The sequence below is a fragment of the Camelus ferus genome, chromosome 12 (assembly GCF_009834535.1).
Source record: "Camelus ferus isolate YT-003-E chromosome 12, BCGSAC_Cfer_1.0, whole genome shotgun sequence".
NCBI lineage: Eukaryota > Metazoa > Chordata > Mammalia > Artiodactyla > Camelidae > Camelus > Camelus ferus.
Window position 1 is genome coordinate 37,868,741 of NC_045707.1, and position 13,176 is coordinate 37,881,916.

A 13,176-nucleotide genomic window follows, 5' to 3' on the forward strand; every position below is an offset into this window, starting at 1 on the left:
ACCTTGTCTTGGTTCCCCATGGCTGCTGTAACAAATGACCACAGACGCAGGGCCTCAAAACAACACAGATCTATGCTCTCTGGGGTTGGTCTCACTGGGCTAAATCAGGGTGTCAGCAGGGCTGTGTTCCTTCCGGAGGCTCTGGAGGAGCATCTGTTTCCTTGCCTTTTCCAGCTTCAAGAGGCTCCTGGGCCTGCCATCCCTCTTCAAAGCCAGCAGAGTAGCATCTCAGAATCTAACAGCCTCACTCTGACACTCTGCTTCATCAGTGCATCTTGAACTCTTTTAAGGACCCCTGTAATTATGCTGGACTCACTGAGATAATCCAGAATAATCTCCCCAGCTCAAGGTCTTCAACTCAATCACATCTGCAGAGCCTTTTTGCCATGTCAGGTAACACATTCGCAGGCTTCATGGATTAGGATGTGGATATCTCTGGGGGATCGTTATTCTGTCTGCCACAGGCCTTTTGGATAGGCAGTAGCCTCAAGTCCTGTGGTAAGACCCAGAGGACAGAGGGGACTTGCTTTAAGTAAGAGAGCCTGTCATCGACTGAGACGTACTTGTGTCCTAGTTTAGGACCTCCTGTCTTTTCACAGCACTTGGATTTCAGGGTGAACTTTTGAGGGTGGATGGGGATTCTTGTGATGCAAATCTTTGCCATCATGGAGAGGAAGCAATGAGAAGGCCCAGATGGCCTTGGAAGGATTGGTTGAAAAATTTTAGAGATTATATATTGGGCTTCACTTTGAGCAAAGATTATAGTAAGTGATTAAAGGCCTTATTTCACCAAAATCATTCACAAAACACGTTGCAGTAGGGACAATTATTAGCTCCATTCTGCAACCAAGAAGACCAAGGCTAAGGGAGGTTAAGTAATTTGCTCAAGAAAGCAATGAAGCCAGGATGCAGTGTCAGGCCTGTCTGCCTTCAGAACCCAGGTTCTCAGTGACTGTGGTCCAAAGTGAGGACTTATGAAACACTCTCCTGGAGGGAGAAATTTGAACTGTCCTTCCTAATTTGCCTGCGAGGCTGTTAATTCAGTACCACTCAGAGGATAGAACAGACATTTATGAAGAAAATCTAGGCACAGAGAGGTGAATAACTTGCCTAAAGTCACACAGCCAGGCAGAGACAAGGCCAAGAATAGATGGCTGAAGCATCTGTGGGGTCCTCTGTGTTGAGGATTATTTGTAGTATGAAAGGGACATAGGAGAACTGGCTACTCCATCCCTCAGTCTTCTCTGGAGGATAGAGAAGGACACACAGACAGGTGTCACCTGAACTGAAGATAGTAGGATAAAGTCCATCACCATCCCCACCGCCAGCAAAGCCCTCCGTGATGACCTGGCCCCTACCTGCTGAGCACATCTCCTACCTCTCTCTCCAGCTTGCTACGTCCCACCACACTGGCCTTCTTTCAGTTGTGCCAACACTCCAAATTCCTTCCTCCCTCAAGGCCTTTGCACTTGTTACCCCTCTGCCTAGAACGCACTGCCTCTGTTCATACATGGCTGACAGTCTCTTGACATTCAAACCAGGCACCTCAAACAGCACCTCCTCAGGAGGTCCTCCCTGACTACCCAATCAAAATTATCACACTACTTCCCACCTGTAATCATCGCTCTCTGTCATGTCACACTGTTATTTTTGCTTCACTGCATTTACTGCAGCTTGATTTTCCCGCTTACTTTTTATTATTGGTCTCTGTTCCTGCCCTCCCAGTAAGCTTCACCGAGTGCAGGAGGGCTGGTCTGATTACTCACAGCTGTGTCTCCTATGGGACTGGCAAATGGTAGGCCCCGAGTGAATATTTGTTGAATGACAAATAAAAGTTGACAAAGTGAACAAAGATGGAGGGGAGACATAACTAGAATTCTAGGCCAAGGGAACAGCGTTTGCAAAGGCAGAGGGCTTTGAGGGAGCAGCGGGCAGCGAGGGTGGTCAGCCACCTGCTGTGGCCGGACCATCACTGCTGAGACGGAGGGTGGAGGAGATGGTTGTTGAGTCGGGCAGGGCCAGCTCACACAGGGTCCTGTCTGCCAACCCAGAGAGCCCAGGGCTTATCCTGACAGAGATGGAAACTGTGGAAGGAGTTTAGGCAGGGATGTGTCATTGCTGGGGTCTCGTGTTTTATTTCCCACTTTGGTTGAGTGGGAAGAATGGGTTAGATCAGGGCGAGGCTGGAGCTGGGATAACAGGGTAGGAGGGAGTTGCATAGTCCAGATGAGGGGGTAAGAACCTGACTCACATCTGGGGATGCTGCCAGTGGTTTGGAGGGTGGTTCCTGTAATACATACACGTATGCGTGTAGACGTGTGGCTCTCCAGCCCCACTGGTCTCCTTGCTCTTTGTAGCAGATGCTGTTCATGTCCCGCCCATAGCTCCTGTCCCTCCCCATCCCACTTCACGCCTGGGGCACCTGGCAGGGACAGGCACCCACAGCTCTTGGCCTGCCTGGGAGTTCACACCCAGGAAGCAGCCTCAGCCAGTAGCCAATGCTGGAGGGCAGGCACCCCAGCCTCCCTGCACCCAGGGGAACAGCTCCGAGGCCTATCCCACACCGTCTCCTGACGTGCCCAGTGGGAACAAGCCCCAGGGTTAACCTTCTCATGAAGGAACCCTCCCTTTCCCAGTCTCACTTCCTCACTCCCGTCTCAGTGTTTCTGGGGTCGACTACCAAATAAATCACTTCCATTCGAATCCTTGCCTCAGGGTGTGCTTCTGGGGGTTCCATCCTAAGATACGGCTCCCCACACCTCACACACCTTCCTTGTTTTAGGGCCTTTGCGTTTTCTGTCTCCAGGTTCTTCTTCCCCCAGGTTTCCAGAAAGCTTACTCGTTTATCTCCACAGATCTCTCCTGTGATAGCACCTTCATTACCAGTTGGGGTGGGTTAGTTATGATGAAGTAACAAACAAGCTGCTAATCTGAGTGGTTTAACCAACGGAGTCTTATTTGTCCTCATGCCACATGCCTGTTGGGGTTTAGTAGGTACTCAACACATACATCTTAAATAAATGAATATTTAGAACCAAATACAGTATTCAAAATATGTCATAACTGGAAGGCAGAGGCGGGATCCGGCTGGGATGGATGCTTACTGTAAGCAGCAAGTACAGTCTTATGGGACATTTAGCTGAGTATTAGCCCTGAGTGGGACACCAAGTGCAGCCTTTGAGAATCTTAGACTTTTCCTTTTGCAGTGTATTCCACACGTTCCAGGAACAGCCATCACCAGGGCTGATGTCTCTGTAATTAGCTGAAGGAAGGCGTAACTCACATCTACTAAGAATTCCATCTGGTATCAGCCCTGGGCTGGGCCTATTATTTAATTTAACTTTATGGTCTATGTTGTTTTATTTCAAAATAATCCCAAATTGCATACCCCACCATTCTTTTTCCTCCGAGTCTCCCCTTTCCTCTGTCCACTTTAGCAGCACACCTGGCAGGTAAAAAAGTGCTCCTGGGACCGTGGTGGTCAATCAAAGCCAGGTTAGGAAAAATGGGCCGTTATGTGGGTCTGGCTGGGACCAGCACCTCCAGCAAAACCAGAAAAGGCCAACACCGAGAGAGCCGAGCGGGCCTCCTTTTTCGTCTGTACTCACAATTCATCTTTCCTCATCACTTGCGATGGCTAGGTTTTACACTGAAGCTGCCTGGCTGGCCAAAGGGTTCACACATAATGGCTTAGAAGCCCTTATTCTCTCAACTCACTATTACTGTTTTATTGAAGTCGTGGCTCAAGAATGCTAAGTCTGCTCTTTGTAAACATTGGCTTGTTTCAAGACCAGGCCCCTGGGGCTGCCTTGGAAAATAACTTCAGCATGAACTTCACAGGCTACATTGCTCAGTTCCTCCTGGATTCGCTCACTGGGCTCCCCAGTGTACCGGGGAGTCAGTCCAAGCACTTGGCAGGGTTTGGGTCCCGTTAGGCTTTTCAAAATCGTTGTTGGTGGTGATGGCCCCAGAAAAGAATAGAGGTTTCGGAATCAAAAGCTGTGGCAACTGTTACCTGGGAGGACGATTTCATTTCTGTGTTCCTGCCCCATCATCACAGGGCATCAGAGCTGAAAATGAAATGATTTAGTCAGTTAACCAAAAAACAAATATGAATGGACATCTTCCATTTGTCCAGGCACCAGACCTGGAACTGGGGATGCAGCAGTGCACAACGAGAGATGAGGTATTTCTCCCATCATTCATGCAATGACTATTTACTGGGTATACACTGAGGTCCAGACCCTGCGTTAGGTGCTGGGAAGGCAGAGACCGATAAGGCACAATCTCTGCCTTGTAACCTAGGCTTAAAAACCTGAGCTGGGGAGTTCAAATCCTAGACCTGCCCTCTAGTAGCTGGGTGACCTTGAGCAAGTTGATCCAATTCTGTGTTTTAGTTTCTATGTCTGTAAAACAGCGATAATAATAATAATACCTTTGCTACAGGTTATTGTTATGAAATGACCTAAATGTTAGGTCTTTGGAATAGTATCCAGTAAGTGTTCAGTACGTATTAGCTATAATTATTGGTAGTAAATTTTATCATTTATCTAGTCAGGGAGACAAATGTCCAATCTCACAAGGTGATATGATCTATCGTGAATGAAGGGTTATGGAAACATAGAGAAGAGAACAATCAGTTTTTCTGATGGAGCAAGAAGAAGTTTCATGTGAAAGGGATTTTTCAGGGGCGGGAGTCAGGAGTAGGAGGGAGTCGGGAGGGACACTCAGCAAAGGGAACAACATGAACAAAGACACAGATGTTTGGGAACTCAAGATGTGATCAAGAAGATCAAGAATACTTGAGAAGGAGTGATAGGAGGGGAGACAGGACCAGCTTGGAGGAAATAATGTGCACTCTGGAGCCAGGCAGACCTGCGTTCAAATCCCAGTTCTGCCATTTACCACCTTGATGCCTTTGGTTAAGTGACTGAAACTTTTGGGGTCCCTGCAAAAGGGTAATTCTTCTGCCTGGATTGTACAACCCATGTGTTCCAAGCCATTTCAATGCGGGAGAAAAACGACGTCACCAAGTTGTCCCAAAGGATATCTGTCTACTCCTTCCCCCTTGTATTTTGTGGAACCACAGACCAGTTCTGAGTTATCCACAATGGTTTCTGAATAGCTCGCCCCAAATCAAGCCTGTGTTCATGCAGTCCTTGCAGCTAGCTGCCCACAGATGTTCCCCATGTTCTGCTTTTCTCTCCATTCTCGGTGGCTTGTCTACTTCCGTCTGAGCTGCTGCGTCAATGCCACTGTGGACTCTCAGAGTCTTGCAATTATTTCAGTAAAACAGCTCCTTTAATGACTTTCAATGCAGCCCCCTTGTTTCTGGGGCTCAGGCATGAGTCAGAGATGGTTTGGGAATAGAAGCTAATGCTCAGAATCAACCTTCCCCCAGAACACTGGCCCATCGCCCTGGACCCTCTCTGCTGTGTTTTCACTCTGTTCTTCAGCATCGTGTGTGTGTATGTGTGTGCGTGTGTGTGTATGTGTGTGCGTGTCTGTCCGTGCGCTGACACGTGTACACGTACACACACCCTGATTCCATTTGCCAGATCTGATGGTAAGTGCATTACTGGCTCATCACATTTAACTTAGTCTTTGCCAAGTCTATGAAGCAAGTGTTCTTGTTTCCTCCTCTTTCAGAGGTGGAAACTGAGGTTCAGAGACATTAAATTATTTGTCCAAGATCACACAGTGATCAGTAATAGAGATGAGATTTGAACCCAGACACTGAGTTTTAACCACCATAATATTTTAGTTATCTATTGCTGTGTCACAAATTACCCCAAAACTTATCAGCTTAAAATGATAATGAATATTTATTATCTCACACAGTTTCTATAAGTAAGGAGTTCAGGGTGCTAAAGGTCTCTCATAAGGTCAAAGTGAAAGTTTCAGCTGGGGCTGCACTCATCTGAAGCCTTCCTGGAAGCTGGACAACTCAATTCTCAGATGGCCTGAGAACATGGCTGACAAGTTGGTGCTGGCTATTGGCAAGAGGCCTTAATTCCTTGCCATGTGGACCTCTCCCATATGCTGCTTGAGGGTCCTCACAACATGGCAGCTGACTTTCTATTGCGTGAATGTTCAAAGAGAGATCAAGGCAGAAACTGCAGTTTAAAAAGATGACTTAGCCTCAAAAGTCACACATCATTTCCACAATGTTCTTTTGGTAACATAGGTCAGCCCCACTCAGGGTGGACATGGATGGGAACTGCACAAAGGTGTGAATACCAGAAGATGAAGGTCACTGGGGACTGTCTTGGAGGCTGGCTACTACAATGTACTCTAACACACAGGGAGTACTCAATAAAATATTTTACATTTTTGGAACAGTATTGACGGAAGGGATTGATTTTTGGGTTGTACCTAGAAGGCTAGAAAATATATGAATAGTTAGAAAAGATAAAAGATATGAGCCAATCATTTCTCTTTGCTCCTTCACCCCTAATCATTATCATCATTGTTAAAGGACATAATCAATGTCACTGTTGTCATCATCATCATCATTATTCTAGTGATGTCCTAGACTATCTCATAGGTAAACTCATAGGAATTTACCATCCATGATTTTAAAGATAGGGACAGAAGTACATAGAGTCCATGTGTGTATAAAGTTAAATGCATAGCAGTGGTTATTTTGGGGAGTGAGATGGATGAATCATGAACTATAGCAAAGACCTACTCATTTGTTCTCTGGAAAGCCAGTCTCTATTGAGGCCTAGAGAAGGAGAGACTTGGTGCCTTAGCTGAGGGCTGTGAGGGAAAGATCGCAATAAACTAGTGAGCTGGCCCCAAACATCCTTGCTGTATGCCCCCTTGGCACTTTGAATTTGCAATTTCTTGTGTAACAGGATGTTAAATTTGACTTTTGGTTTTTTGGCCAAGTACTCAAGGGTTGAGACCATCTGTGTAGTACACGCTAAGAGATTGTGAAATCCAGTTTTTATTTAAAAAAACTCTTAGCTCATCACCCACATAAGCTAAGACACATGGGGGACAAACAGTGGAGTGGGAGTGGGGAGCAATCTAGAGAGACTGGAGAGTGAGTAGCCAAAGTTGGGAAAGGGAGGGGCGTGCTCCTCTCTCCTTCCTCCAAATCAGATGAGGAGGGCTTCCGAGAATCGCTTGGAAAAATCCCTGGCATTGAAGGGACTCAGTGACTGCTGCACAAGTACGCCTGGAGGACTCTAAAGAGAGTCAGACTGGAATTGCCCTGGTGAGAAAGAGAGGAAGGACCATGCTGGTCTGAAAGTTCTTCCCAATGGCAATGGGAGCCTGGATATGTTCCCCCTAGAAGGAGAAGCCAGACTTGAGTCATTTTGAGAGGGGTCCTCATCCAAGAGATATCTTGTGAGGCACAAGGTGACTGTCTGAATAGGATAGAAGGCTGGAAGCGAGGGGTTGAGAGGTCACCGGGGGAGGCATGGCCCTTATCAGGGAATGACAGGAGGCCATTTCCATCACTGGCAGAAGGGAGTAGAGAGGAAGTCCCCAGGGGAGAAAGAAGCCGTGTTTGAACATCTGCGTTAGTGAGGACATTCAGCTAGTGCAGAAGACCCTGGCTCCATAAGACCTTCTCACCTTCTTTACCTTGGCCATCTCTCCTTCCTGCTAATGAAGCAGTGGGTGGGGGAGAAGCGCAGGAATCAGCAAAGCAGCCCATACAATCCCTTTCTCCACTGCAGCCTCCGAACCTGAGCCAGTCCCAAGACGAGGCTAGGGGAGAACTTTGTAACTGGATGAAAGACTGGCACTTTGCCATTAGACTAAATGGGTCTTTACAAATTACCTTTGGAATGGTATTGATGGAAGGGATAGAAAGGTGAGGTTATTCTTTAATACCTAAGTGTGGCCAGAATAAATAGAGGATCCATCTAAGATACCTAAGCTTTCCAAGGAATAGGAAGATAGAGCAGGTCTGAAGAAGCAGCGGTGAGAAAAGAAAATTGCTACTGATTCCAGTTCATTCAGGAGCTGGTTACGTTTTAAAAGATGGTTCTTTTCTGCTGCACTTTAAGCTCTTAAGAGCACAAGGGTGCATGTTAGTCTTGCTTGCCATGGGATTCCTAGCACCAAGTACAGTGTGTAGCTCACAGCAGGTGTTCAGCAAAATTTTATTTAATGGCACTGAGTTGGGTTGAAGGGTTTGGGCAAGAGTTGGGTGAATGTGATGCCAAATCTAGTGATTTAGTGGGAGAGAAAGAAACCACCTTTCCAGCATTCAGGAGCCCGTGAGGAGTGTGTGATCGGATGGCTATATTGCAAGCCCAGCGTTCTGGTCTCGGTTTGGCTGTACATGAGGATCATTTGGGGTGCTCTGTAAACACAGATTCCTGGACCCACTCCTCTCCCTGTTCTGATTGAGGCTGGTGAATAAGGCCCCAGATTCTTAGAGTTTCCTAGATAATTCCGATGTACAAATCAGCCTTGGAACCACTGGTTAAGATAATTACTAAGGCCTGCTCAAGCTTTAACAGGCACGAATTGCTTTCCTTATCTAAAAAAACAAAGAATATTCTTAGTGCCTGCCCCATAGGTGGGTGTGAGGATTAGATGAGCTAGTACATAGGGTTGAGAGCAGCTTCTGGCACATGGTACCTACTCAGTAAATACTATCTCCTAAATTATAAACTCAGTATTTGCCAGTAGAGAAGAACTGTCAACCTCAAAATTGGTTTTAAACCCACAAATCTAATGTCAAATTTTTTCTTGTTTTCGTTTTCTTTTCTTACACATTTCTAGCCTGGGCCATACCCTTTCTCCTTCTCATGTGTTTGTAATTATTTTCTTTTTAAAATATTTTCTTATCCCATCCACCCACAACCCACGCCTGTAGCTGTGTTTCTCCTTGCACTGAAATCATGGACATTTCTTAACGAATTTTCCAGTTCTCAGGGCAAACGTCCACCAGTACCTCCACCCCAGTGTCCCTGAGAAGTAATGTCTTAGAAAGTCCCTGGCCTGCAAGACAAGCTTTCTGTAAGTTGCAGAGCAAGTTGAACAAGAACTTGGGGCACTGGCTAACTTAGCTTTCACGGTCAAGGCCTGACGGACAGAGGGGTTGCTGTCGTCCTGGTGAATGTTGATCTTCGTCGTGCTCAGCTTCCCGGCTGGTTTTCATTGCATCTTGACTTGGCCCAAGCCAGATATTTTGTGCTGGGCCAGCAGTTGTGAAATCCACAGCAGATCCAGTGGTATTGTGTATCTATTTTTAGATGCTGTATTCTCGGGGCCACAGAGAATGGGAGTTCTGTGGTATTTCGCTACTTCTCTTGGTCCTGCTGTCGGGGAGCTGACCTCATTTTTCACTCACCATCAGTAATTGACTGCAGAGCCATCTCCGGATTTCTCCAGACCCATCTCAGGCTTTCTCCTCACACCCTCCTGTTACTGAGCTGTAAGTATACGGCCTGGCTTTGTGGAGGGAAATTAATTCTCTCCTAAGGCACTGCTCCAGTACATTTTTCTATAGCTCAAAGGATAGGCCAAAGGCCAGTATGTCCTAAACCCTTGCAGGTCCTTGCTTTTGATGAGCTGCTAAGTAAGGGGATGATTAGAATTAGAGAGAGTGGGGTGAGTAGGCTTATTCCAAGGTTTGTCAAACCCAGTATGAAGCAAGTGGTAGAGAAGGTGACGCTCACTCACTACCCCTTGATTTACCATCATGGTAGCACTTAGCCAGTTGCACTGTTAGTTGCTTGGGAATTATCCACATTTGCTAGTAGTTTATAAACCATTATGGCCCAGGCACTTGGTGGGAGCTCAGACAATATCATTTGAGTGAATTTGGAATAAACTACATGAGGATGGGGTCTTGTCTACCATTTATTTCCAGTTTCACACAGGACTTGGAGATGGTAGACACACTATCCTATTTGTGAATGAATGAATCTCAGCAGCTATGGCTTTGGGGTCTGCCAGATATGGTTTCAAATGCTGGCTCCACAACCATGTGACCCAAATCGATCAGTTTCCTTTCTGAGCCTCACTTACTCATCTGCATAGTGGAGATAATAGTATCAATCACACAGAGCTTATCTTGAGGGTTCGATGAGCTAATGTACTAGTTGATGAAAAAATTCAGTAAAGAGAGACGCTCAGAGAATCGATGGTGACTCTGGGAGAAATTAAAATGAGACAACAGAACTGTAGAGGAGATACTGGGAAGAGAGGCAAAGATATGCTGAGGGCCAGTGAAGGGTACAGAATGTATCCATTTCCCTTAACTAGTAACCATTACTGGCTGCCCAGTCCCCCCTCTCTTTCCCAACTGGAGACTTAGAGGTCCAGCTGGGGAGGCTGGAGAAGGTTCCTGCCTGGCTCTAGTATTCAGTCTGGGGTACAAGGGCTCCTCAGCTCTGCTAAGGGCATCTCTGCTGGAAGTGGCTTCGGGGCCAATAGAATCCCAGGGCATGGAAGTCTCGGCACAAACCCAAATGCCCTGCCCAGACCTGGAAGACCAGTCCTGGTGGCACTGAGGTTAATGGGTGTTTCAGACTGTGACTTCTCCAAGCTCTTAATGTCTACAGTCAGTTTATACACTTAGGTGTTTGAAATATTTTATGTTGAATGTTTGTACCATGTGATGACAGGCCTTCTCTTTTATTTTGTGTATCCTCAGGAGTGCTACAAAAAGAGGGTAGGGAGAGGAGAGAGACACGTCACTTGAGAAATATTTTTAAAAATTTCTAATGACCCAGGGAAACTCATGTAATAAAGGTTACATATATATCCAGTCTCTCAGTGTCTGACACCTTCTACATGGTCAAGAGTCATCACTTTTTCTTCTCCTCTGCAGGATGAAAAAGTGGTAAAAAAAAATCCAAATCAGAATAAAAGGAAGGAGCCCCAGGCCCCCAATTCCAAATCTAAATGCATTTTAAAGTCCAAAAATGCTGCAGAATTCTATTTCCTTAGGCTCTGTTTGAGCACCCCTAACTGGCTCTCTGTTCTTACTGAATGACTGGGAGAAACCAGCTCAAATAACAATTCTGGAGAATTCTCTCTTTTGCCCTGACCATCATCCAGCAATCAGTGTGGGGAGACATACTGTGTGAGTAAATGGAAGAGGAAAAACAGAGGACCGTGAACATCTCTCCTCACTTGCCAAAGTGCAACTGCAGGGGACCAGCTGGGGCACAGGAAGAACTCTGAACTGGGAGCCAGGAAACCTGGGTCCTTGCCCTCTCCCTGCCACTGATGACCCATATGACTGTGAGCAAGTTCCTTTAACCAGGACTCAGTTTCTCCATCTGTTAAATGAAGTGCTTGAACCAGATCACCTCCAAAGTCTTGGCAGTGGATCCTGTTATCGTTCTGATTAGTTGCTGCCTTTCTCATGAGAAGATTATATATGCCTGCTCATTGCCACGTGGCTTTTGATACTTCCATCGATGTTGGGCTTGGCCAATGACTTGGTTTGGCAAATGGAATGTGGGCAGATGTGACAGAACCACCATTGTGCAGAAGCTTTAAGAGCCCCTGTGCAGTTCAGTTCCTGCTCTGTTACTTTCTGCGATGAGACTAAGGAGCAGCTCCTCAGCCTGGGTCCTGGAATGGGTAAGACATTTGGAGTGGAGCCACAGAGCCAGAGCTAACCTGCAGCCAACAAGCAGGGGGAGTGAGAAATGAATCGTTGCTGTTGGCCACTGGCAGCGTGTGGCTGTCCGTTATTGCAGCCCTACTTATGGAAGGTGGGTTAGTCCAGTCTCCAACTCTGAAGTTCTGGGGCTTCCTGCCTCCAGTGCAGGATCCCCTTGACCATGCCCCTCCCAGCAGATGGCATGCCCATCCTAAAGCCGGATCTGATCGTATCCACTAGGGCTCCCTTGGTTGCAAGTTCCAGAAAACCAACTCAACAAATGCAAGATCAAAAAAAAAATAAAAAAATAAAAATAAAAATAAATGGTGGGGGGCAGTTTAATAGTTTAACTGAAAAGTCCAGGATAAATTTGGTCCAGCTTTCCCCAGAGGTAAAGTGTTACCATCAGGGCTCTATCTCTCTCCATCTCTTGACACTGCTTTCTTGCTTTCCCATTTTATTTGCATTATTCTCAGGCTTTATATGGCTATTTTAGCCATCTTCTCTAGGCTTAAACCCTTCTAGGTCCAATCTAGCCTAAAAAAGACCCTCTTTTACCAACAGTGCTTACAAAAATCCCAAGAGTCACTCTGATTGGACCAACTTGGGTGAACATCCATTCCTGAAACAATCCCTGTGAAGTCAGAAGGATAGAGTTACTGTGATAGGCTTACTTCTAAATCAGTCACTGTGGGTTGGGGGAATTCTGTGCCCTGACTGACTGGGTGAGGGTCATACTTCCTACCCCTATCTCTACGAGATGTACAGAGGTGGTACTCCAAAAGAAATCTGAGCTACCATTGCCGGGAGAAAGGGGGTGTCTGTTGGCAGGGAAATTAGCAAATGAGCATTATACTGACTAGGTCACTTGCATGACAGTGAAAAAAAAACTTTCAAAAAAAAAAATCCTGTAATTTTCAGGATCAAGTCACAACTCTGATCTGGCCCTTGTTTACTTCACTGACCGCGTCTTCTTCTCCACCTCCAGTAAATCCTTTCCTCGTGGCCAGCCTCACTTCACAGAGGTGCATTGAAGCAAAATGAAGACATTAAAATAGGGTAAGGGAAATTGGGGTTTTAAAAAATGTTTTGGTTAACTAACACTTTTCAATACATACATGAAAAGTTCAGTGGTGATACAATCTCATCTGATGATTTGGATCAGAAGCCTGAATCTGGGGCCCTCTGTAATGGGGAGGCCCAAGGTGAACAGACTTCCAGATTCATTTCCAACCTTTGAACCCCCTCAGTTCTCCCCAGTTTAAGACACCCTCTGCAGCCTCACCTAACAGTTACAGTGCCTGAAAAGCATGCAATTTTCCAAATGCTGCTCCCCAGTCTGAAATGCCTTTCCCCTGCCCCTTTTCTTGGCCTACTTTAAACACGCCCTTTAAATTTAAGCAACAGGTCACACTTATATCCCCTAGTCCAGGGGCCATTCATCTTTTTATGCCTTGGACCCCACTGAAAAAAATGAGTTAATGGTAAAGTACTGTAAGTGCTTCTTTATTCATGCCTTAGATAACAGGATCCAGCAGCGAGTCTAATAACTACCACGGTTCTGATGCCATGATGCGTGTAAATGT

General features: G+C 46.2%; 1 long non-coding RNA gene across 1 annotated transcript; it reads left to right on the plus strand.

Annotated features, from left to right (window-relative positions):
- Positions 1 to 9,258: 9,258 nt before the first annotated feature.
- Positions 9,259 to 12,626, plus strand: LOC116667811. The gene is made up of 3 exons (XR_004324889.1): positions 9,259 to 9,406; positions 10,808 to 11,702; positions 12,579 to 12,626. It is a non-coding gene; the product is annotated as an uncharacterized LOC116667811 (long non-coding RNA).
- Positions 12,627 to 13,176: the final 550 nt, after the last annotated feature.